Below are 26,647 nucleotides of genomic sequence, written 5' to 3' on the forward strand. Positions count from 1 at the left end.
GAGGTTGAGGGGTGGGCTCAGACTGACAGCTCTTAAAACAAACAAACAGGCAGACAGAAAATCAGACAAACTGACAAAGAGCGACACAAAGAAAATTGAAGTAGATGAAAACGAGTGAGAGCAAGGGTGGGGAGAAACTCACCTCAGCATCGTCACGCTTTAGCGGTTTTCCTCACCTCACCCCAGGTTGCTCACTGCATAAAAATTCAACAATGTTAACACTGACCTGCATGACCATGTGCAAATAATTAACTTCCCACCCTTTTCTTTATCTAAAATTTTTTTTACGACCAACACCAGGGCTTTTCCTTTTGGTGACCCCCAATATCTGATTTATAGCCGGAGATTCTTGTGTTAATTTTGATGTATGGATTTGGATGATACACTTTATGAAAAGGGCAGCCACAGGAGTGGATTCTCGACTAGCCTGGTGAAAAGAAGTGTAATTAAGATCAGCAGACAGGGAGGGAGAGAGGGAGCGAGAGAAGGAGAGGAGCGCGGATCAATAGATGCAGACAGTGGACCCTCTGTTTTTTTCCCTCCGAGTATTGACGTGTTCAGTCAATTACAGCTAGAGAGAGAAGAAGAGATGGGTATGTAGGAGTTTGTGTGTTTCTGTGTGCGAGGAGATGCATACGTCCACATATTGTGATTCTGTACACCCACATGTGTGTGAGGGAGTAAGTGCAAAAAGCCAACGCACATCTGCGTTTAAGATGTGTTTCATTAATATTCATAATAGAATACAGTCAACAACTGCAGAGCAGACATTTTCACTGTTGCCTTCAAGCCTTTTATCTAACATCAGCAGACACAACTAAATCACTGTTTCCTCTCTTTGCTAGTTTAATCCACACCAGTGCAGCCAAATAATGAAGCCCTTCTCTTTTGTGGTTGAATTTGACTTGCATGATGGGTATTGTAGGAAGAGAGGGCTTCCAGCTGTTGTCGGTTAGTGTCACAGACAAACAGGGAGATAGGACAATGGAACGACGGTCGCTTGCTCCGTCCAATTGTCTTGTTGTCAAACAGACAGCAGGTGCCTCGAGTGATAAATGCAGAGTGTCAGTTATTTCAAGGATGGGCCATTTTATGGAAAGAGAAAGACGAGCGTGGCAGAGGAGACAGTGGGGGTTACATAAAGAAATGGAAGCTGGTCAATTTTCCCAAAATGAGGCCAAGTAAAAGCCCCATTTTGTTTAACTTGTCGTGCATCCTGTTCATAGTGCCCCCCCCCCACCTTCATCCCCATCTAACCTATAATAGCTCGAACTGGTGTATGTTTGTATGATCACAGTCTTTGGCAGGAACAAAATTGCACAAAATTTTTATCTCAATAAAAAATTATATTTAATGGCATTTCTACCCCCCCCAAAAAAGATTATGCTCAGAATAATGATACTCTCCATTTTTCATGTAGCAGAAAAGTCCTGGTTTTCTGGCTGAAAATTGTGCTAAAGTAAAGAAAGCTGTTGTAATTCAGTTGGACATAGGGATTAGGTGTGAGGCTCTAGCAACGTATTGATGAATAGATAGCGATCTCAAGAGATGCTTCTCCTCAGATGTGTGTGCATGTGTGCTCGTGTATGTATGTCACAGATGGAAAAGCTCAGAAAAACGGAGGGGACAGTGCAGTACGGTTCATCTAATGTTATTTTTCTCTATCTATCGCTGAGACAAATAGATCTATCTGTGTGTGTGTGTGTGTCTCTGTATCTGTTGTGTCGTCTGATATACATTCATGACCTGAGCTGCTCCTATGGATTTGCGATTGACAGCCCTTTCATCAAAGCATCTGTTCTTTCCCTCTGTTGTACTCTCACCATATGGACATGTCATCCTCAGCTGTGTGTTTCATAGTAACATAGATGATGTGTCTCCATAGTAACTAAACTCCTCTTTTAGAAATATGATATAAAGGATGTTTTTGGTCCCACGTATGCAGGTTGTCTACACACCGTCGTCTCTGCACTGCAATGTACCTTGACATTTATAGTGTTTCATATCCAGTTAGCCTGCGTGATGTGAACTTGTGCAGACTTGATATTGTGGCACACTCTGAAGTTTTATGGTTCCTTCAGTCTACCGATGTGTTTGTCTTCTCGACATGATAAAGCCATTTGTGGAAGAATCCAAGCTTTTTCCAGGATTTAAACAGCTCCAGATTGCGGTAAAAACTCTTTAGTCCTGGTTACATTGAGAGTAGGCGCAGAGCAGAGGAGGGAGAAGGGCTCTCACAGAGCAATAAAAATCCAGGAGAGAGCATAAATCCATCTCCCCTTGTAAGGTCCGAAATTTTTTTGCAGATGTTTCAAGATGTTTGGCCCAAGTGATGGTAATTTCTTACCCATCTGTCTTCTCTCCTCCCCCTTATGTCTCTTTATCAACATCTGGTTTTCAGTGCAGTGGGGAAACAAGTATCCTTTATAAGCCAAGGGTTCGTAGTTCCTCCTCTGCTTGTGCTATTAACTTATCCTCAACTACTGCTCTCTCTCTGTGCACACATATTCACATATGCTAGCCATTAGAAAGTCATACCATTCAGAAAATGTAATAACTTTCAGTTAGGGGGGAGATAAAGTATTTTTGCTTTTTTTTTTTTTTTTTTTTTTTTTGACTTTTTTCATTTTTTCCATAACTGCAAAGAATTTGGGGTTCTGGTTTTTATGCCTCCCCAGCGAGAGGACAAATTACTACCTAGATGTTAGTTTGAGGATGCTTTAGTGAGAGGAAAGCCTCTTTCCCCTAAGTATTTGAGTAGGACCCTTGGGTCTCTGTCTGCACCTCAACTACCAATTTAGGCCTGAAGAACATCAAGCTGCTGCTCTTGGTCTAAGAATCTGAGACGTCTTGCGTCAATTCAGGTGCAGGAAGGAGGGAAGTTTATTTGAGAGTGAATGCACACAAATGTTTTTCTTAGCTGTGCGCTTTAGCAGCGCAGCAGAAACGAAGACCTTAATTTGCTATTTCCTCTTTGGTTGTATTAAATTGTCCAAGTATAATTCACAGCTGCACAGACCTCGCGTATTGTGGCGCAGCTGTGACTTCATGTTTGCGAATTTAACCATCTCACACACAGACCTGAGCTACACATCAAATACACACCGTGCATCTACAAACAGATAGGCAGGTGTGTGCTCACCAAATTGTTCTCGCAGACAGTAAGTTGAATATTCAGACAAAGATATGCAGCTCGGCACCATATGGCAGAGTTGTCAATCTAAAGTGAGGGAATAGAGAAGGAGCTTTGAGGGTTGTGTTAAGTGGTGTATGTCATCAGTGTGTTTGATGGGGGGCGTAGCATCTCAGGATTATATGGTGCGACATATTACTGTACAGTAAAATAAATGAAAAAACCTGCCCCTGCTTTTCTCCGTCTGCTTCTTGCGTGAATACATCATACATACCACTCTCACTCTACCACATACCCTTGTTTTATTTTCTATTAGCTGCTTAACAAAGGCACACCAAGAACACTGTTATTGTTGTGTGCCATTAAATCATATTTTACTGTAGCACAACACAGTCTCACATAATTTTATGAAATTAAAATAAACACTAAAATGTAGCATAAAATATATTTTTATCCCAGCATGACCCAGACCAGAAAGCATAGTTGGCTATTTGCATAAAACAAGGGTCTTCGCCGCTTTGCCCAAGGCTACAAGACAGAATCACAAAAAAACATGTGCCCACACATGACAGATGCCCCTTTCTGCCAAAGACACTAATGCATTTGTTGTGCACTGCCCTAGGCTTTTGCCTGGTAGGACAATAACAAGACCAGCTGATTAGAGGAGGACACACAAATACAACGGCTCAAACACATTTGTGTGTTTAGACTGAACCCATGTTTATTTACCATTACCATATAAGATGGATTACACTTGTAGCTAAATGAACTGAGTTGGTTGTAATAATTCAGTCGTTCAGTGTTGGTTTTTTTCACATGGTACCCCAAATGTTTGATCAGAGCATTAAGTTGTTTGTGTATCAAAGTAACAAAGCAACCAAAAATGGCTTTGCAGGTGGTGATTAGTTGGAAGTGAGGCTTGAGCCTGATGAGTGGCGCTTTTGCGTTGAGCAGACCTCTGTTTGCACTTCATGTGTGTGTTTGTGTGTGCCTGTGTCGGGTGCGGGTGGTCTCTTCACGGGGGACTGACTGCAAAGGATTAAGATTGTGATTACAAAAGGGGGTTAGAGAAACAAAACTAAAGATTGGGTAAGAGGAGGGGACAAACAGAGAGGTGCTGCAAGGTGAAAATGTGGAGATGAGATGAAGATTCGTCACAAAATAAGATATCTGTCTTGTGAGGAAATGTACTGCGGACTTTGCCAAAGTCATTGCTGGAACAAAACTAAACTCATCTACCTTTTTGACAGAAACGTGTGCATGTTTGAAATATTGAATAAAGATTCCCTTGTAATAATCAGGAGATTAATAGTCATCTAGTAATCTGACATAATTGTTGTGGACTAAACACTCATGAGCTCAGACTGTCAGGCTGTCAGGCTGTTAGACTTTAGGGCTTAGTCAGACCAGTGGGAACTATCCAAAAATGGGATTCTTGTGTTTTAGAATGAAAGCCAGGTTATTAGACAGGGTGAGTGAGGTTGTGGCTCTGATGTAAGCCTGTTTGCCTGTGCCAGTTGGAGAACAAGACCCTGAAAATAGTGTAAGCGGAGAGGAAAAGCAAGTGGGACACATTTGTGTGCGACTCTAAACCACTGGAGATTGACGCCAGAAGCCACAGAAGGAGGGAGAGGGAGATGAAGGTAGTGACAGACAACAGAGAGAGAGAATGAAATAACCCCGTACAAGATGTTAAACAACATTTATGAGTTTCCAAATTGCTGAGCTCAGATACAAGCTTCAGCTTTCAGACTTCTAATGTGTTTTTGAGAGTCTCTCTCTTTCAGGCAGCTAAACTGCCTCTATACTGGAAGCATTTTAGCATTTGGGAAGAAATAACATATGAAATCAGTCAACCTATATTTAACTAGTCCATGTGAAGGAGTTCACTCAGCAACTCCGAACCACAGCTACATGCAAGCCGCACTATATACTATATATAGCTGCTCTACTGTAGTAGAAAATTATAGCCCAAGTGGGATTTAAGTGGTTGGAAGAAATGTTGTATTCATGGTATGTGGAAGAAAACTTGTAAAATGTGGCATAAATAGTATGCAGCTCATACAACGTCTTGTTTTTCAAAGTGTTATTGAGAGGCTGCATTGTTTCATGGAGATGGACACATGGATAGACAGGCTGGGGTTTTTGTGTAGTTTTGGGGCACACCGCTGTGCCAGTGTTTTTATTCACACCTTGCAAATATAAATCGGGATTGTGATATGAATATGACGGTGTTAAAAACTGTGCAAAGTTTCATTCAAATAGATATTTTTCTCTGCCAACAAAAAATGTAATTCAGTCTTAGTCAGCAATTCCTGCTTTCTCTCTCTCTTTTTCTCCCTTTTCTTTCTGCTATTCATCTTTCAGTTCCCCTTTTTCTTCCTGCCACACCACGAGCTAACACAGGGTTAAAAAATATCACTTTAGCATTCACCTACCTTTGCACTGCATGTGTATATTAGCATGTGCGTACATGTGCACATGCATTTGTGCTTGGGTCCTTTGACAGTTGGGAGAGCATATCTGGCGCTCTTGTTGTCATGGAAACAGTGGGCACTGTGTGTGTGTGTGTGTGTGTGTATGTGTTTCACTGGAGACCCCCCAAAGCAGAGCAGAAGATCTGGTGAAAGGACCAGCGCCACATTCAGACCTCTTTCTCCCTTTGACTTTATCCCGTTCTTCACCTGTGTTTGTGTCCGTGGTTTGACTCCCATCAGCACCGCTGCTCTGGTTTGACTTATACTGTTCCATGCCCCCCAGGCAGTATCTGAGGACGACAGATAGGACAGTCCTCTTACTCAGGGCAAGAGCAAGGATGAAGGGGTCAGGTCTAGGGCCAGCAGTCCGACCACCACCCTCCAACCTCCTTCCTTACGTCAAACTGTCCTCCAGCCGCCTTCCATCCCACAATCACTGTTCCAGCTTTAATTACTTGAAAACAAATGAAAAACATCCTGGACGTGGAGAGAGAGAGAGAGAGAGAGCGAAAACTGCATCAATGATGTGTGAGTGTGTGTGTGTGTGTGTGCGTGTGTGCCACTGTGTGTGCATATGTGCAAGTCATGGTGTGTCTCGAATGGGAACAAGACACTTATCTGAACAGGGCAAAACTGTCCTCAACACAAAACACACAAACACTGTCCCCTTCGCACACATCCTGACCACAACCAGCCAGGCATCCCCACCCTTCTCCTCCCCCCTGTTCCCTGGGTTCCCATCCTTTTGCCCCCCCCCCTCCCCCCCTCCTCCCTTTCAGGTTCCTTCTGGTTCCCTTTCTGGTTCCTGACCAGCGGTGCTATCTCTGGATTGCCGGTGGTTCCTCTCATTCAGCTGGCCCATTGTGTGGCAAATTGGGCTGGGCTCTGGGCCCCAGGGGCCGGGAGTGGAGCCAGGAATGGCCTGGTTCCTGTCACTGTACTAGTTAAAAAAAACTGTGGCACAGTTTCTATTAATCCATCGCAACTGCCGTGGAACTGATTTTAGGGCTATTTGTATGGAAACACTTATATCCATATGAGTTGGGGCCCTCATTTTGAGACAACTCTGACTTTGATAAGCAGAAGTGAGCAGTTTATTTGAATGCTTTGGGTGTTGAAATAACTTAGGGACACAGTTTGCTCTATGGTTGTTGTGGGAAGAATGTTTTTTTTTTTTTCCAAAAACAAATGGCATTCTTTGAGGTCAGCAGACTTAAAAGCAGAAATTCTGCTATTCTTCAAAAAACAAGGCTTTCAAATGTTTCTTAAGCCACACTAATAAATGTGGATACCAATGTTTTCTTAGGACCATTTGGCACCCTTTGGCCCCACACTGACCTCATCAGCAGCCAAGTGGCAATATTTAACAGTGAGGACAATGAATAGAGAAATGAAAACACTCATAAAGCTACTTTCTTTCCCTCACTGTAAAGTTAACTAGCAGTTACCCTCATTATCAGTCAGTGAGTTGAGGGTGTTATGAAAACACAATTTAGAGAGTGTGCCTCCGATATGTGCTCAGTGTGTCCTCCGGGTTTGAAGGAATACACACAATTCATCACACACTCACAGCCATAGTTCCCTGTGGCATCTCGAAAAGAGGACTTCAGTCCACTCCATGTCTCCCTTTGAGTTTCTCCCTTTGAGACTGCCAGCTCGCTGTGTTGTGGCTCACTGTGGAGCGCTACACCAGCTATCGCACTCGGTTAATTACGACTGCCAAGCCAGGCTGTCACAGTGATTCACCATGGGAAGAGGGGGGGAGTGGGGGGCGCTGGCAGGTGTACAGATGTGTCATTAGCGCCACCTAGTGATAAGGAGAGACGTGAGTAGCAGCCAGTTTAAGGGGTCAGACTTCCAGGGGAACTGATTTTGACAAACTGTATGTTTAGTCCTACACATTTTTCTTCCCCCTTGTTTATGTGTTTGTATTGCTTCTTCCAAAATGTCTCCTGACTTCCTCTATTCTATGTAGCACTTCTTTCTTTCAACACCGCGGCACTCCCTTTTTCTTTCTTGCTCCCTTTTTTTTTTTTTGTTGTTTTTCTCCACCCTGTTACCATTTCTCTTGCTGCTGTCACTTGTTCTGTCTCGTGTACTGTAGCAACAAATCCAGCGCTCTTCATCTTGTGTCATGTGTGTTAGAGAACTGGAAACTGCACTCTCTCCCCTCTTCTGTCTCCACTGACAGCCACCTCTCCACTTCATCATGGGTGAGCAGATCAGATTGGAGCTGGATGAAGTCGCTCAGTGCCAGATAAATGGAAGGTGGCTGTGAGTGAGGATTTATAGGAGGTTTCCCAAACTGGCATGAAATGGGGCAGTGGCCCATTGTCATATACCATCATGTGGTTTATTTGCTATTGATCTTTGAGGCACAGTGGGAGGGGAATTTAAAATACAGTTCCCTAGACTCTTGTGTAAAATGGATTGTTGACTATATTGCGAGTTTAGTGTTTCCAGCATCTGTGTGCAGAGACATAAGATCACGTGTGAGTAATTTGCTGCTATTTTGTGCCTTCAGGTGAAGAAAAAAATGGTTTCTGCATAACCATTAACAACTCGTACGGCCGTTAACCGACTGGTTTGGTAGCGAGCAGCTGAGATTGGAAGAATTCAGGAACCCATCCGCTCACACACACACACACACAGGCCCGTACACATGCATGCACTCACAGCAAAAAAGTCATTTGTTCTACCTCATTAGCATGTATTGTGGCGAGCAGGCGTAACACACTGAAAGGTGAAATGGGTCCGCCATGAATAGCACACCAGTCGGCAAGAGGAGAGGAAAAGGAGGAGGGAGGAGAGCAGGGGGGAGGAGGTGGATGAGGGGGAGGAGGGGAAAGAGAGTGTCCAGATGGCTGGGGACCTGCCGCACACACAGGGAATCTCTTGCTCACTTTTTTTTTCCTCTGCTGATTGCACCGTTTCGACTGCACTCCCTTTAGCTTGCTGTCTTTCTGCAGCTCCTTATTGTCACTTGCATCAACACACACACACACACACACACACACACACACACACACACAGACACACACACGGACACATACAGATGCCAAGCCCATATGCAACCTCCTGTCCTTCAGATTTTGTTGCTCACATGCAGCCCCTGTGCATGCATGGACAGACATACATACACACACTCAGAAACAACGTGTAACCAGGAGGCAGCCCAGTGGAGCATCTATTGTGGCCGATTACACAAGCTGGTGTCCCATTCTTTCTTCCTCTCCTCCATATCTCACTCAGCCACCTCCTTTCCCTCCACTTTGCCTTCCTGATCTTCCTGATCTTCCTGTTTCTGTGGGTGACTTGCCTTTCCTTTATTCTCTTCTCTCCTTTTTTCCTCTCCACCTCTCTTAAATTATACTGGAGCAATACATGGTTGTCAGTATCTCCCTAATTAAAGGCTTACGTAGACTGGACTTCATTAGTCCAGCTTAAAGTCTGACACATTTTGGACAGATTTCACAGAGCCTCTTTCTTCAGTTTGATGAGTGGGGTATGACTATGTTTGATATGCAGTATTGAGACTCTGTTTCTGGCAAGTTACATCAGATTGCACTAAAGCTGAGGCCATCTTTGCTCGATCCTTTGACAGCGAAAGCGGAGAGAAGGAGAGAATGTTGCAGGGAGGAAGAGTACTGACGTTCGCCCTGACGTTCCCTTTCCTTTTCTCTTCGTATTGTGTAGCACTGCCAGAATATCTGCTCATTTATCTTCCCATCTGTGTGTCTGTGTATCAGTCTGTCAGTCTTTCACTGACTCTCTCTTTCTCTCAACTCTTTTCTGTGACTCTACCTCCCAGTCTCCTTCTCCTCTACACTTTTGCCTCCTTTCCCGTGTCTCTCTTGGACCATGTCTTCCCTGTGAGTCGGGTAGAGAATAAGTAATGGTAGCTAACCCTTTAGACTATGTGAGGTTCTGTGCGTTCTGTAGGCTGTGCACACAGACACATACATACAGGCTCACACATCAATTTCAGACAGCACACATGCAGGGGTTATAGTGGGCAAGGAAGACAGGAAAGGGATGTGTGTTTGGGTGTGTGGTGGTGTGGTACACTGCTGTGTCAGTCCAAACACAACCCTCATATTAACATCCTTTTGCATGTACACACTTTGCATATTTCTTCCTCTCTTCCTGCCTTCCTCCCCACGCTCAGGTTGCTACTCAACCTACATATGCAGAGTGGCCTAAGGCTCATTCTGTGTGTGTGTCTGTGTGTGAGAGAGAGAGAGGATTTTGTGTGTTTCTCATCCCATCACCCCCACTATTCAAGTCCACCTCAATGACTCATCATTGAGTGGGCCCTCCAAAGCTCTATTGAGTTTATCAAGTCTTCCACAAAAAAGTCACTCCAGTTCTTTCTTGTTGGAGCCAGCAACCCCCACCCCCCTACCCCCATACACACACACACACACACACACTGATGATACCCATACGTTTGGTCCATCCCACACAAAACGGCATTGATGCTCTAATGAAATCCCCTTAGCAAAACGTTTTCTTCCCATCAGCATTGTTCGACTATTCAGTTTGTTAATGCGCCTTTATGAAGAAAGCTTTTATTCGCCTGTATTGAATTTAAGCCCATATATTAACCCATATAGCCGGAATGACTCTTTAATAGTCTGAATAGGAGGGGATGGGGGGTGTTTGGAGGCAGGAAAGGAGACGAGGGGAGGGAGATCTGTGCATGGGATTCAGCAAGCTTACTTAAAGCAACAGTGTTGTAGCTTCTTGACAAGTTGAGTTGTTTAGTACTTGCATAAAGTAAGCCCATGATGCTCATTCTCAGACACACTCACACACAGAGAGCGTAATTTAACACAGCATGACTCATATTCCCTACAATTGTAAATGTGGTATTTGCCATGCAAGAGCCACAAATGTATTTGTCCCTTTTTAACAAAAGTGTCCAAATGGCAGGGAATCCCATTATAACAAACAGGTGAAATTATAGGTATTACAAAACATAGACCAATGCAAACAATCATCACTATTTGGCTGTGGAGTTTTGCAAAGCTTTGGTTGCTGTCTGTTGGATTATGTGTTTTGGCAAGCCTCACGCTAAAGTATTTGTTTGCTTGCCGACGTCTGTTGCTGTTATTACATGTTTTTGTTGCGGATGAGATGGTGAAAGTGGGACTTATTCCAGCCAATCTGGGTGGAGAGAGAAGCGAGAACAAATGACTTTAAAGAGGCTTCAGCATCCTGCAGCCCAGCGTTTCTGTACATATGTGAAGATTTCATTTGTACTGTGAGCCAATAAAACCTGTCCAGGTGAGAAAAAAAAAAAGGATAGTAAAACAGGACTGATTATGTGGCTTGATCTGCGTGGGCTCGTTGTGGTAAGAATGATGAGCCTTCCTGGCATCAGAGCAGAAAACAGATCTTTGATTACAATAACTGTAATATGTGAGAAGCAAACGTATCAGTGTGTGATTATGGAAGGAAACACAAGCTTGAAGAGAGTAACTGTGTTCTTTATTGTGAATTATTTTAGGGGCCACAAGACTCAGGGGAGCTGGCGGAACCATTGCAGTTGTGCTGTTGTACACACCTCTCTCTTTCTTTTTCATCTTTCTCTATCTCACTCACTTTGTTGCTGTCTGATTGTTGTCTTTATCCCCCTTCCTCTCCCATTTTACTGGTATTTTAAGCACCTCAATAAGGAACATGATGCTTGTTGGCTTGCAATAATGTTAAGATGTTGTTTTGTTTTTTTTTTTTTTCCCATCCTCACCATCGTGGGCACACACACAAATCCACATTGACACAGTAAATGACGTAAATTCAGTTAAAAGGGGGATGTGAGGAATTTTTGTCCTTTTTTTTTTTTTGGTCTTCTAACTTCATAAACTGGAGACTTGGTGCATGAGATTATGCGAACGTGTGTGCCTTTGTGTGTGGGTGTACATGTGTGCAGATGCCTGCAAGCTGACAGGGAGTGAAAGCCCAGACATATGTTAATCAGATGTTGTGATGATGGCAGAGCAGAAGGAGAAAGCGAGAGAGAGGGAGAGATAGAGCAAGAGAGACAGAGCACACTGGAGGGAAGAATGTGGGGTGAAAAGAAACGCAGAGCTTTTAAAAGACAGAGTGAAAGTGGAGAAAGAAAAAAGCATGCAGCAGGAAGAGGGAGGTATGTGGAGAGGAGAAATGAGGAGGAGGACAGAGAAAATGACAGGAAGTGGTGCAGTGATTCATTTTCTAACTGCAAAAACCGCTGCTGAGTATCGATCCAGTCCATTAGTTTACCTGAACTGATCTACACTGTAGGTTTAAGGTCACTGGACAAGAGAGATAAATGTTTCCAGTGTGAGATTTACATTTTTCATTATGACCGTTTTCAGATTTCAGTACAACATTGTTCCGTCCTGGTAGTCACATCTAATGTCTGCCTGAAGTATGAGTATCCTATTACTAAAATTAATAGAGGTTATATAATTATTCAGTATTAATTTTGCTATAATCATTGTTTTTATGTTCACAATGGATAAAATGAATACATGTTAAGTCAAAGGCACGACTGATGAGCCCACAGCAATTTGTCGTAAAAAAGAGATTGTTTTTTAACGATGGTGTCATCCAAATCAATAATTCCACACAATGTAATAAAGAAATTAAAGATATTTAAATGCTGCTGATTTAAATGATGTTCTAATCTAATAGAGCATAATAGAAATATTATGTTGGATGATTTTGCATATATGTTCCACGCTGTAACCCAAATTTATTCTGTTTGTGCTTTTTTCAGCACTGGGATGCAGGGACCAAGCCTAAAGCATGTAGCATGAGCTCAAGAGACAGATAAGACAAAGAAAACGAGAAACAGAAGAGAAATAGACAGAAATCGTTAGAGAGAGGAAGAAACAAAGAGAGAGAGAAAGAGAAACAGAGGAGAGGAGTGGTATGGGGCATCTCTACTCAAGAGAGTTCAGAGAGGGCCGGAGAAATAGCAGACGGCTGCTCCAAATGGATTTTCCTTGTAATGAGGCTTCTTCTTCTACCACTGCCAGAACATGTGGTGTTTTTTGGGGGAGGCTGGATGGAGAGAAGGATGGCATGGTGACCAGGGACAGAGAAGGGTAAGTGGGGAAGTTGGGTGGAAGTCAAAAAAAGGAGGCAGGAGAAAGGAGCGCTGTGGGGGGGTGGGTTGGGATGGTGTTCAAACATAGATCTTTCCGATGGTGTTATGCAGTTGGTGGGAAGAAAGGACGAGCAATCGATAGATGGTGGTAAAAACAATCAGTTATTGCAGGTAGTGGTGGTCAGTGAGAGGGAAATAAATGGAGTGAGGAGCAGGAAGAGAGTGGGAGAATTGTGACTGAAAATATTACAGCTGTTGCATTGTAGAGGAAAGTAATAGCTTAGTTTTATTTCAAGATTCAAGATGTTAAACTTTGACACAGGAATAAAAACATTAAGATAAATGGAACACCACCTGGAGAAGTATACTGTTTTAATTGATACTGTGTTCAACACTTGGCTTAATTGCCTAAATAGCATGATAGCACAGTATTGCGGAGTACAGACAGTGATTAAAAAAAAAAAAAGGAGTTTTTCTGGCTTTCCTTGGTCTTCATTTTCAAACAGCAGTTCAGAGGTTTTAAATGAAAAACACATGAGCGAGCACTTCACCCAAAGCAAAACTCTGGTGAAGACAGTGACCTTTCTTAGCTTTTCTTTGATGTGAATTCCACGGTACTGAACTCATATTACCTTCCTACTTCTCTTCTCCTCCTCCTTTTTCATTTTCTCCTCTCCCGTCCTCTCTCTTTTGCTCTTATTTTCACTCACTCTGTACTGCAGAAGAAGAATACTGGCTGCTCATCAATTTCTTTTGTTTTTCGGACGTGTCATCCTCCAAGTCTTGTATTTGAACATTTTAAGCTGATGTTGGTTTGTATGTGTGCCGTTCATTGGATGTATTCATTTTGTATGTGCAATTCACTTAAGGATTTCTCTTTTGGTCCTTCATTGCATCTTTATACCTGATGCGGCATGACGGGGCAAAAAGAGGAGAGGGGGCTTTAGGGCGCGCCTCTCTGGGACACTGTCTGTCTTGTTCAATTTCAGGTAACATGAAACAGACCTGTCAAGTGATCCCACATCTTATTCTTGAATGCCATGATATGAAGAATACATGCGATGTGTGGTAATACACAGGTGGTTGTGTTACAGGGCACAGGTCTGTGGCTAGGAAAATTATCCAATATGATGAGACATGAGGAGCGAGTGTGAGGAAGTGAGACGAGGGACTGAGAGTTTATGAAAGCAAAAACAAGGGCAGAGAAAGAAGCAGAGGGAAAAGTCAGAGGCAGCTCGCAGATGGTGAGCTGTCAGTGGCCGGCTGTGCCTGTGTGCGCGCGTGTGTGTAGCTTTCATACCGTGCATATTTGTGCCTACTGCATGTATGTGGAGTGCATGTCTTGTGCCTGTGTGTGTGTGTGTGTGTGTGCCCTCTGAGCTGAGGAGAGGTACAGTACGTGCACAGAGCTGTTCTTCCCAGATGGCACTGGCAAAGAGACATTGCAAGGCTGGCAGAGTTGGCACGGCTCCGCCATGCACAGTTGGCACTGCCAGCCTCCATGCTCTCCCCTATGTACTGGGGCGAGGGCACCTGCTGCCAGCCGCCTAAGCTCATTGACTGAGTAGCAGTCTACCAACTGACTTATTCAGTTGGTAAAGTTTCTCTGTCTTTTGTTTGAGCCTTAGAGAACATCCTTTCAGCCGAAATGAACATCGAGCCTCCTGATTGCTCTCAACTCTCCATCAGCTGCAGCCAACGAAAAAACACTGCGTCAGAGCACGAAGAAGAATTCACATCGCACTTCGGGTGTTCTGAACAGTCACAACTGTACACAGCTGCGTTATAATTAAGTTCTGTTAAGTCTGTTGTTCCAGCAAGAGCTTTCATGTCTTAATTTCATTGTCAAACCATTAAACAGTGATGTGTCTTAACACACTGCTATGATCATGCTGATCTATAGGCCTCCACTGGCAGGTTGCCAGCACTGGAGGCTTTCCAGCTGAACGCCTTGATGTTTTTTCTCAGTATGCTGAGAAAACAAGCAGATACATACAAGGTTGAATAGCTACTGAGGATAAAGGACCATATTAGTAAGTGATTGTGTGTGTATTTGTGTGTGGCAGATGCATAGGAATGCATATGTCTCTTTGTGTGTGGGCTGTGGTGGTATGGGAATGGTGGAGATGAGGCGCATGCGTGTGTGTGTGCGGACTTTATAATTCCCATGCCTCAAACGGGAAGTATAAACTAAACACAGATGTTTGTGTGTGTATGTGTGTATCTGCAATCCTCTGCTGTGGATGTACTGTGCACGTGATTGAGTCTGTGCGAATGTGTGTGTCTCTGAGGAAGCAGCTGTGGAAGCGACAGTGTGTGGACAGTCGGGAACAGTTTAGCATAACCAAGACACTGTGTGTGTGTGTGTGTGTGTGTGTGTGTGTGTGCGCGCATGCGTGCGTGTGCCTCTATTCTGGAACATATGTGTATTTGTGTGTGCGTGCGTGTGTCTGCGTTTTTGCGTGTTTGTGTGTATGCGGGGGGCTGATTTTGGCCACCCATCTGCACTAGGCTATTTCGCTACTGTTTCTGCAAGCACACACACACACTCAGAGCGCTGTGCCAGGCAAGCTGTTCACTAGCTGGCGCTGGCAACGCTCCAGAGAGAGTGGTGGCATCCATCTGTAGCACTGGAGAGCAGTTAGGCTGTGTGTCTGAGTCTGAGAGTGAGTGTGCGCTTGTGTGTGTGTGCACGCTTGTGTTTATGCCAGAGAAAAACAAAACAAGGTTTTGTTTTGTTTTTTGCAACGATGTTATCATTAATATGGGTGTTGCGTTTGGGGTTAGGGTTAAAAGGTTGCTGTTGTTCGATAGAGTGGGAGGTGGATGTCGGGAGGTCACCGATGTGAAGCGCCTCATGCAGAGCACACACAGCTACGTGTGTCCCACAGATACAGTTAACTTTCATGAAGTCTGTATGAAGTTTTTAGTTTGTGGCCACATGGGGGCTCAAAGTATTTATTGGATGTAGTAATTATATCACATGTACATCAATTATAATATTGTAAGCAGAAGGCTCATTAATCTTTGCTTTTTCTGCTATTCCTTAGCATTACCGACAATGATGAGTGCTGACTATGTTATTTTTCCAACTGCATAAGGATCCTGCTCATTCCTAGTTAAAGTAAAGCAGCTCCTTTTGCAGACTTATTCAGACCTTTTCATTAAAAAGAGTTCTTCATCTTTAGTGTCGGGAACCTTGTGGTTTTTTTCATGTTTTTCCTCAGCAGGTAAGAACATGTAAATTAAATACAAATATATTTTTGAGAAACAATGCTTCCCAAATAACATCATGACTACTAATTGCAATGTCAGCTTCTTCATAGCTCACTGAAGGGATGCATAGAATCCAGACTGTGAGTCCTCAGTGGACTGTGACTGGAGCTCCAGAGATCAGTGTGTGTGTCGAAGCTTTGTTGTTGGTACCCATGTTGAGATGCTGGCTTTGTGTGTGTGTCAGTGATCTCAGATGGCTGTGAGGGACAGGCTGACAGGGAGGTGTGCCAGCGAATGATGAAACAATGGGAGAAAAGAGCTCAGGTGAATGTGTGCAATGGTTACATGAAAGGAGAAATTGTTGACCTGGCATGGTCAATTGCAGCGCTGGTCGGATGATGCGTTTGTTTGTGTGCGAGCAGAGGGCATGCTTCTGTTCTTTGTGTCTACAGCCATACAGTACTTTGAGGCACTCAGAGCCATTAGCGAGCCATGGTCACCATATTTCACATAAACACATCAGTACACACAACAAACAGCGTGTCTGGAAATGCCCTGATGCGAGGTCACACCAGCCAGTGCTCTCTGCCTCCCTGCTCACCAGATGCGGCTGAGACCCCGTTTTTAAACATCTCCTGTGGGGAGAGGGGGGGTGTAAAAAGAAAAGAGAGTTGCGGTTTTCAGAGGAGGGGCAGAGAGGGTTAAAGGTTTTTTTTTTTTCAGAGTTGAAAATCTGGTTCTACTTAGCAAGGCCCTGGAACACATTTCATAAATTGCAGACATATTTTTTCAGAGCGGTTTTGGGGAAGATAGTTAACCGGCAGTAATTTCCAACACATGGCAGCCGTCATGTGATATTTTGAAAACACCAGGCAGACGGGTTGTTCCCTCCCCCATCGCCGCCCCCCCCAGGAACCCTCCCTTACTGTTAGCCTCTGCCCTCTTTTTTCTGTGCTCGTCCTCTGCCTCTCCTGTTTGATTTCCCCATCTGTCTCTCACGGGCATTTATTATCTCCTGCTTTCAGTCCTTCAGTGTCCTCACCTCTTTTTCCCCGCCTCATCCTTTTTTTTTCTTGAATGCTGTTTTTCCACATGCATTTTATCCTTTTATCCCTCTCTTTTCCTACCTACTTCACACAATAACTGTATTCTCGCTCGTCACTCCATCCATCCAGCACTCCCCCATCCTTGCTGCCCCCCCCATTGCCTCTGCCTCTCCACATAATAAAAGACTGACTGACTGAATGAAAAACAAAAAGGCCTTTACTCTTAGCTGAAAATTGATTTTGCTCCTGAAGACAGGAATATGATTCCTTTTAGCATGGATGCACATGCACGCACAGATAAAAAATTGGCTGCCGGGAGATGCTTCCATCCAGCTGAAGGGGACATAGCGGGCAAAAAGATACCAATTGCCACTTGGGTGTGGCTTTGTGTATCAGTGTGTTTGTGTTTAGAGTTTGAGTGGATGCATCAGTGATTTTAAATTGCTCTTGTGCTATAAGGGTCAAACAGTTTGTGCTGTGTTTTTGTGCCACTAAATTCTCTGTGTTTATAGACCAAGAAATACAATTAATCTCCTACGTCGAGGTTGTTGGTGTGCCCCACACAATGTTGTCCTGTATGTGCTGCAGTCCTACAGCATATACGTGCACATCATAACAAAAGCAAGTGAGGTAATCCACAGCCTGAGCGTGAAGCTTGGGAAAATAAAGCCATGTGCCATCAGCAGTAGGATGTGTGTACAGTGTTTTGTGTGAGTTGTCCTCTGCTGGCATCGACTCTTGCCTGGGAAAAAACCCAGATCCATTTGGGTTCACTTGGCCCTGTGTGAGCATGGCATCAGAAATGAACCAAACTGTATACAGAAAACAATTTTCAATAGGCTGGCTTCCATTAAATGGACAAACAAAACACGCCAATACTTACATCTGATTTATATCTTTCTATTTTCCCCCCACAAAGCAACATTCATATCATTATAATGCTGTCATCTTAATGGCAATGGTAAGCCAGCTTTACATAAATAAACACCACTTTCAAGAGTTTTCCTACTACTTCGAATGCTGCATGGCCGTGCTGTGGGAACAAACAACTTTCATTTCATATATTTCACATAATAATGGCAAACTTGTCGTCTTGCTATACTCTACAAATCCGGTTGTTTTCTTTACCTTTACCTCTCCTTGACCCCCTCCTCTTGTTTTCTGTTTTCTTTTTCCTACCACCCAATCCCATTGCCTGTCTTTTCTTTTACAAGACCCTGTAGGTTAATTTTGCCTGGCAACAAGATGTGGCAGGAATCGGTTCAATTTAAGAGGACGTGTAACGGGCACTGTGAATCATTTTTATTGTTCCTTAACACTTGCTTCCTTTCCCTCTCTCTGAAACAGAGACGTTATTTCAACAGATGGTTAAAACAGACATTACTATAAATCTATTTTTTGAAATAGAGCGAGAGAATTCTTATGTCATTTGCCGCATATTTTTTATTGTCCTGAGTGCATGTATGTGTGCGTGCATGTGTAGTCGAAGGTGTTCTGCAGGATTTGTATGTTTAGTTTACGTATTTTTGTGTTTGTGTGCATATGTGCAGGCGTGTGGGTGTTAATGTTTGTGCGACAGAACAGATGGTGTTGAGACCTTTGTGTGCGACTGAGAAATCTCCTTATGTCTTTGCTGGCTTGACAAAGTGTAAACACACGATGTTACACTGCGAGAAAAATGCAGATATGGTGAGAGATGCAAAGGACTTGTCAGCAGTGATCAGAGGCAGATCTGTTTGCTCCGGAGTTGTGATCCCACCATCATTTTTCGTCTTATACTCAGTCATTAGTGTAAGATAACAGCAGATTTTTAGGTAAAATGGATACAAAGCACTCTTAAAACACAAGATGTTTGGAATAATGATGAAGGGGAAACATTTCTTTTTGATGCTGCTCCTCACATATTTGTTGATGGTGTATTATTACATTTGGGTTTCATCTGAATTAGCAGAGTTATGATGGACTTCAGGTCTTTATTTTCTCATAATACAAATATTCCATCATAGATTAACACTCTGACCTTTAACCGCAACATTCCTCCAGTGTTGACGGGTTTTAGGGAGATAATCCTGCCTTGCTAGCGAGCCATTTTTCAGATAACCAAATTCCCACAGGTTTGCAATATTACTGAAGAAAAGAATTTCATGATTTTAGTTTACTAATGCCAGGAGGAATGAACATCAAATTCCCCAAGAGGAAAGAGAGACAATAAGATATCAATAAGTTCAGATTTACTACATCACTAGTGGAATATGTAATGCATCAGGTGTGATTTGTGAATAACACCTTCATTTGTAGTACGGTGACGCCTCACTGTGAGGAGGCCAAAGGCTTTGGTTCATTTACTGTCATTTTGGTGGAAAATTAGGGGAAGCAGCAGCCACCAGTGAAAAGGATTCAGGATGTGCGTTTACCACTAAGGCTTCACAGAGGTGAGGAAGGAAAGAGGGAGGTGCCAACACTAAGACATAGACAGAGAGAGAGATAGCAGGATAACAGCGGAAGAGTAAAAAAGAGAAAAAGAGGGAAGTCCGATGGGACACTTGGTGGTGGTGGTACTGCTCACCACTGCATCCTGCGGCTGCTGGGGAGGGAAATTAATTAGATGGTGGAGATCAGACCTATGTAGAGACTTGTATGTTTTGTTTGCTCACAGTGTACACATGCATCCTTGTAGCTGTGCGTATACGTTTGTGTGTTTGTGGGTTTGTGGTAGGGCGTTGCATCCATATATCTTCTTGACAAGTGGGTGGAGTTTGATGGGACATGCTCTGCATATTGCTCCATCTGGCTGCTGATGACTATGGGTTTATATATGTGTGTGTGTGTGTGTGTGTGATGTGCATGGTCTAGAGGAGGGGATGATGGAAAGAGAAGAGGGGTTACTATACTTGCATACCGATAGAGCTCTCTTGTCTCGCTGTGTATGCTGTCTGAATCTCAATTGTCCCACCTGTCCCTCAGCTGTGTTCTTTAACACATCCGTCCTCTCATTCTCTCCATTTTTGTCTCTCTCTTGTGTCCATTCCACTGCTCCCTCTCCACATCTGTACCCAACACGCAAAGCAATCACCACAAGCCACTATCACACCAACTCTGTATCGCTTCATCTATTCCATTACCTATCTGTCTGCTCCCTCTCTTCACACATTATTGTATATGTGTGTGTGCATACGTGTCTGTGTGTGTGTAGAGGTATAACACACCCAAAGGCACCATTTTGCGCAGACATTGGTATGTTGTGGGCATTACTGTTCAATTCACAGGCTTCCTTCAGCTTCATTGCCTCACAGTTTTCACCTTAACACCTACAAATCAGTGTGTGCACTGAAGGAATAATGCATGTTTAGATTATGTATTTCTGTGTGTGTGTGTGTGTGTGTGTGTGTAGGACATCAGTGGGTCACCCTATGTGCATTTTTCTATTTAACTCCGTAATGACGATATCGTATGTCTGAGTAATAAAATCTCGTGCTCACACAGGCACCAGCGCAATGCAAATTGTTTATGTCACAGCCACCAACTCTCGAAAATTCACCCAGCGTGATTGAAATCCATTGTCGTTTTGAAGAATGGGATTTGCCTGTGTGAAGTACTCTCGAGTGGCATATTAATACCACTGTTATCACATTATTTTCTGGGTCTCCAACTGTACAATCACAGCGCACACATACACTCATGCACAGGGATGCATACACACAGAGGCAATTCTAGCTTATGAAGTGTGTAATGGAGATTGTCTGACTCTATCTCCTGATGACAGCCTTTAAAGTCATTGTAGCCCCTATGAATAATCTAAGATAGCAAGGTTGGGCCATGTTGTTCTCATTTCACAAGGTGATTTGAATGCAAAATGACCTCCCAGCTTTGTAGGGGATGATGAAACGTATAAGATTTTGATATCATTGTATTTTCGCCTAGAGTTGGAGGTTAGCGAAGTCCTTTCTTTAACATATCGAACTCCTTCTTAGGGACCGCATTCCTTCTAGATATCTTTCATTGCAACAACCTTGTTTAAGGCAAGTGATGTAACTTGCATGTAACCTTAGAAAAGGCGTGTATCACAAGTCAGCGGGGGGATAAAATCTCCTTTCTTTGAGCTTTGCTGAAAGAGGGTACAAGCATGAGGGAGAGAACAGCAAGAAGGAAAGAAAGTGAGCTTCTGCAAACATTGAGGATCACGGACGATGCAAACGGGTGATGTAAGTGTGAAGACATCCCTGTGAGTGGCAGGTAGTTGTCCAGGGTTTTGCCTCATTTCGAGGATTGTGCTAAGAGTCAGAAAGACAGATTGTAAAGCAATTAGTCTAGTTGGAGACGAGAGCAACATAACGCTGATATTTGAACAGAGGCCATCTGAGAGCCCTGTTTACAGACATACAAGGGTAGCTAACATATTTAAATTCTGAATCCTAAAATATAGCGGTTTATACCATTGGTTTCCAGTGGTGGAAAGCAATCATTCCTAATGGCATTACTTTTTTCACCAACAGTGACTCTACTGTTACCGTTAGCAACACTCACATGTGGCGTGTTACTAACATATTTGTAAGGTGAAGGGAATGAGGTGATTGCAGGACAGGCAGTGGCCTGAAATGACAGGGAGGTTAGTAAACAAAGCCAGGTGAGCAGATGTTGAACAACAAACATTCTTAAACAGCTGATCCCGATAAACATTAGATTGAAGGATAAATATTGGGGTTGGTTGGTTTTTTGTTTTTTTTTTGTGGAAAATCGTGTATGAACGAGGGCTAGATTACAATCTACAATCTGTTAAACTGAAACAAACTGGGAAGGAGGCATGCTTACAGCTCAAAGACATACAAACTGTAACTTAAGAGCCGCCGCTTTTTACCAAAAATATTTTTACCAAAAATATTTTTACCAAAACATTTGGAATATACGCTATTCTACGAACAGTACCTTGCTTTTAGGATGATCCTGGTTTTACACAGGACAAACCAAAATTAACCCCTTCACAGGCTCGCATCATTCAGTTAGATATTAGTGTAATTTACAATTGACCCATCAACATTATAGCTGAGCAAAGATGGAGCAGATACATTTGACAAAGTACCACAAACACCCCTGTGGACTCAAGGGTCGCATATTTGGATTACAAATCTCTGTACAAAGTGCTACTTCACAAAATCTCTTTTAAGTCACCTAGACCCAGATTTTTATCACTGTCGATCGTAAGCATGACCAATAGGTTTGGTATCCCTGCTAGGACGGCGTGCACAAGTGAATCAACCCACGTTTGTGAGGCTCTTCTCTTCCTTTACAGCTAATAGCAGCCTCTTCAACAGCTATCCTCATCCCCTTCAATCCATTAGTTCCTGGACAACAGCGCTTCTGAGAAGCTGTAAAGTGAGTTAGACAAAGTCAAAGCACTCATCACCCTTTTCCATTAAAGCTCTGCACATCAATACCTGTCCAATCGTGGAATATCGTCCAACGGCTGACCACAGATCTCCTGCCTTGCCTACAATATGCAACTGACAGGGCAGTAACAGGCCTAATAAATGGACAATAGATGTGCTTTAAGATAGGCCATCACGTTTTAACAGACATTAGACTGGAGGAGACGTCTGACTTTGTTTTCAAGGTTGTTTAAGAGTGCTTGTTCTTTTTTAAATTGAATTATGCATGAAGCTGCTTGCCGTTGTTCAACCCCACCATAATAAAAAGGAGGCTTGTCAGGCTGTTGTCTATACATGTAGCACTTTTTGATAACTCAATGTACTCTCAGCAATTCATATATGTCCATGCAACTTTCCAGCTATATATGTATACACACACACACACATATTTGAGCATTAGACAGATATTTTAAAGACAGATATGTCATTTGTCTACTCCAAAACCCACAAAGTTTAAAAAAAAAAAAAAAAAAAAACCACAGAAGGAAAACCAAAAACCCAAACAAAAAAAGACAAAAAATTGGCTACTGTAGGTATCCCAGAATGGACATACTTGCTGTATTTGCTAGTGAAACTGGAGAATAGTTGTGTCAGTAATATGGGTTTTTTTTTTTTATGTGCTTCACTTGTAAGATATATTTTTATTTTTCCCAGAGACTGAGTAAATTACCTTGTGGAGGCAGTATTGCTATTGATTCAAGTGGCATAGTAATTGCTGAGTGAATGGTTGGGCACAGCCCTTGTTGGTTAGTATGAAGCCATTGATTTTATTCTGCTTATATGCTTTGCAGTGCTCTCAATCAAATCAAAAACAGAGAAGATGCTGTTTATAAATCGTAGTTGTGTGTGTGGGTTTGTGTGTACATGATAGAGTGAGTGGGAGAACACATTATTGCCTGGGTGTATGTGTATGAGTTTGCCGAGTACATGGATTTCACACTAATTCATTCTTTATCCTTCATCTTCTCCACCTGGGGGACTGCAGATGAGTTTCAAATGCTTTCAGGGTTTATGTTTCTCTCATCCCTACCCGTCGACTGCCATCCAATGATACCGCTGACCCGGGTGTTAATCCCCAATTACAAGCCTTTAACCAAACTCTTTCCATGCTGCTGCCGGGGCCGTGGTACCATGCAGGAGTTCAGGTGGCTCTTGAGTCCAGACTTTGGTTATCTTTGGTTATTTTTTATCCGCTTGTTTCACTTTTGTGCCTAAGTTACTTTTTATTCAAAAAAAAATTAAAAATAAAATAATAATGATACTTTTTTGTTCCTTTTCAGGTGAATAACACCTGAAAGAATAACATCCCATCCATCTCTTTTGTAAATTGGAAAAACAGAATTATATGGTATTACTTGTACCATCGAGATTCCAAATGATATCTTGCTAATATGAATCATCTCATGTTCCAGCACTGTCCCAATGTAGTTCTAGTTTCAAGGGTTAATACAGTAATAAGGTGTATTTGATCCTCATTTAATGTCCTAATATCTAACAATACAGCTCGTGAACTTGGCCCAAAATGACCACGCAATTAGAAATAAATATACAGAACTGTGGAAAGCCTGAGCTCAAAGACCCATTTAAGCTGGATAAGTGTAACCATGTGTGATATGGTGACTTCTCTGTGTTTAACTTGGGCCTGTTAAGTATATACATGTAAAGTCTATATGTTTGACTGGAGAATGATGAATTACCTTGGGCCCTGTCACCCGGTCGTCCCTTTTAATGACTTTGTATTTTCAAAGATCATATTTTAGGCAGGCATACCGGATATGATAGCTGGCAGCCAGAGGTAAGACTATACGTTTCCACCAGCTATTCTTCTGTATCCTGAGTTTATAAAATAAATAGTCAGATCCAGACTTTTTTTCTGTGGTGAAATTAGAGTAGTAAACCTTCCTGAGTCTGGCCAGGTTGGAGGATGAAGAGAGAACGTTTGTGTGAGTGTGTGTTTGTAACTGTATGTGGAAGAAGGTAGAGGGGAGAAAGGCTCAGAGAGTCACCAAATGTGCAGCAGTGTGAGTAGACAGTTAAAGGTTTGGAAGGTCACTCTGTTCCCCCGTCCTTCCTTCATATTGACTCGTCTTTCACTTCCATTACTCTATTCTCTGCTTTCCTAATCACTCTTTCGCTTGGGTTTTTTTTTTTTCCCTCCTTCAGCTAATCTCTCTGCTGTGTCCATTCATGCTGCTTCCCTGCAATTCATCCCTTTTACCTTCACATCATTCCAATCCTCCAGTTTTAAACCGAGGCCTACTTTGAGTCGGGGTTACACTTACATTAATAAATTCATTGTAACGCTACAGTTGAATAAGTAACCCAACTGAGCCTTAAATTTCAAGAGATTTAGACCAAACTGTACCTGTCCATCATACTCTATACCTTTTTACCCTTTGACTGAGGGGCTGTGGTGCTCTTGTTCTCAAACCTGGTCTAAATCTCTTTTAAGTCACTCAGATTCAATACCCATGTGCTGGGAGCCAGATAAGGCCCACCTTCCCAGTGACTTTATCAGTTGACCCCTGCAAGAACAGCACCAGGCAGAGACTGGTCTGAGATGGACAGTCCTTCATGGTTAGTAGAAAAGAGTATGACCTCTGTCTGGGGAGGGGATGTTATGGTCCTCTGCCTTTGTCTTCTCTCCTCCTCTGCATTTGCATTGAGGCTCTTTGAAATATCACGGTACTTCATGTTAATCCTTCAAAGCGCAGGGAAACTAACCATTATTTCTCCCAAACATGTTGCTGGTCATGACACTTGTGTAATTGGTGTGTGTTTACGTCTCGTGGCAATGTTGATTCTTTCCCTACTTCATCATATTCCTCTTCAAAGGGTCAACAAGTAGAAGGAACAAAACTGACCCAACTTGGACTGGAAATGGAGCTATGGAGCGTGATCTATTTAGAATTTCAGTGACATCTCCATCTCTCACTCGCTTGGCTGCTAAAGCCAAGCTAGCGTGACTAAAGTACTTATTCACAGTGCACCTCGGCAGCAGCAAGGCAGAGTGCTACTCTGGGCATAGCTAAACAGGCTTAGGATACCCTGTCTCCCTCACATCACTATTTCTCTTTCATTTTTCCTCAACTTAACACTGCTGATCCAAACAGTGGGCACAAAGCAGCACTAACATTAATGCAGTGTGTATTTTATATACTTTGCATGCCTGACTGAACAAACAATGTGGGAATGTATGCAAATAAACACAGTTGCATGTGAAATATAGGGTTGTGTAACGCCGTGTGTGTTTATCATGCAAGAAAGTAGACACGGACATACACCTGAGAGTCTGTTGTCTGCAAAAAGAAGAATGTGTGACTGGGACTCTCCTGTTTCTGGAACATGCACCCCCAACACCCTGATTTCCGTGTCTTTGCGTGTTTGTACATGTCTTTGTCTTTGCTGTGCTTGTGCGTTTCTTTGAGACAAGGTACATACAGTCCCTCAGAGATGATAGCTATGTGTTTCCAAGTCACAGATAGCATTTTTGTTTCTCCTGCAGTGCCTCCCTTCCCTCATCCTTTATCTTTTCACCCTCCACCCTCCTTCCTCTCCCTTCCCCCTTTTTTTTTATGATTTCCCTTCACAATGCGCCACAGAGACAGTTGATAACAGTCTGTTGACTCTGTGACAGGCATGTTAGTGAGAAGTTGTGTATCTTATCAGGCACAATATGGGCTCAGCCTACACCTCTCTCATACTGGCTTGTTGCTGTTCTTGTGCATTTCATATGGCCAGTTATCTGCTGAGTGCAAGGCGACTGAAGTAAGTGAAAATGGGCCTGTAATCAAAGAATCAGTTTTGGTTGAGGTTTTATCTTTGAAATTTCTTATTAGTCTGAGTACCATAAACCTCTGTACAGTCTACTGTCCTTTTTTTTTTATTTTTTATTTTTTTTAGTTTCTCGATTTTCAGGTGGTCAAGTATTTTTAAATGAATATTATTTAATTTCCTAATTTTTCTGCCGTGTCCCCATCCTGAACAGATGTGAAAATAGTATCCAGAGAGAGAAGTATGGAGTGTGTGTGTCTTTGTGTAATGAGCACTGCAGTTGTTAGCAGGGGAGGGAGGGGTGTTGTGTCCCCTTTCTGTACAACGGGCATGCAGGATGGCACAGATGGTGGTGGAATGAGACCCGTACTCACTGCAGATTTACGCTCCTCTCTCGGGCATCTGACTGTGTGTCTCTAACTCTCCATCCTCTCGCTCATTTGACAGTCAGAGCAGATGCATCAGTGTCATTGGAGAGA

The 26,647-nt window shown here is 42.9% G+C and overlaps 1 protein-coding gene across 4 annotated transcripts in view; it reads left to right on the forward strand.

The window, feature by feature from the left end:
- Positions 1-26,647, forward strand: part of runx1t1 (RUNX1 partner transcriptional co-repressor 1) — a 53,121-nt gene that overhangs the window by 4,704 nt on the left and 21,770 nt on the right. The window lies entirely within an intron of this gene.

This window comes from Echeneis naucrates, chromosome 11 (genome assembly GCF_900963305.1).
Source record: "Echeneis naucrates chromosome 11, fEcheNa1.1, whole genome shotgun sequence".
NCBI lineage: Eukaryota > Metazoa > Chordata > Actinopteri > Carangiformes > Echeneidae > Echeneis > Echeneis naucrates.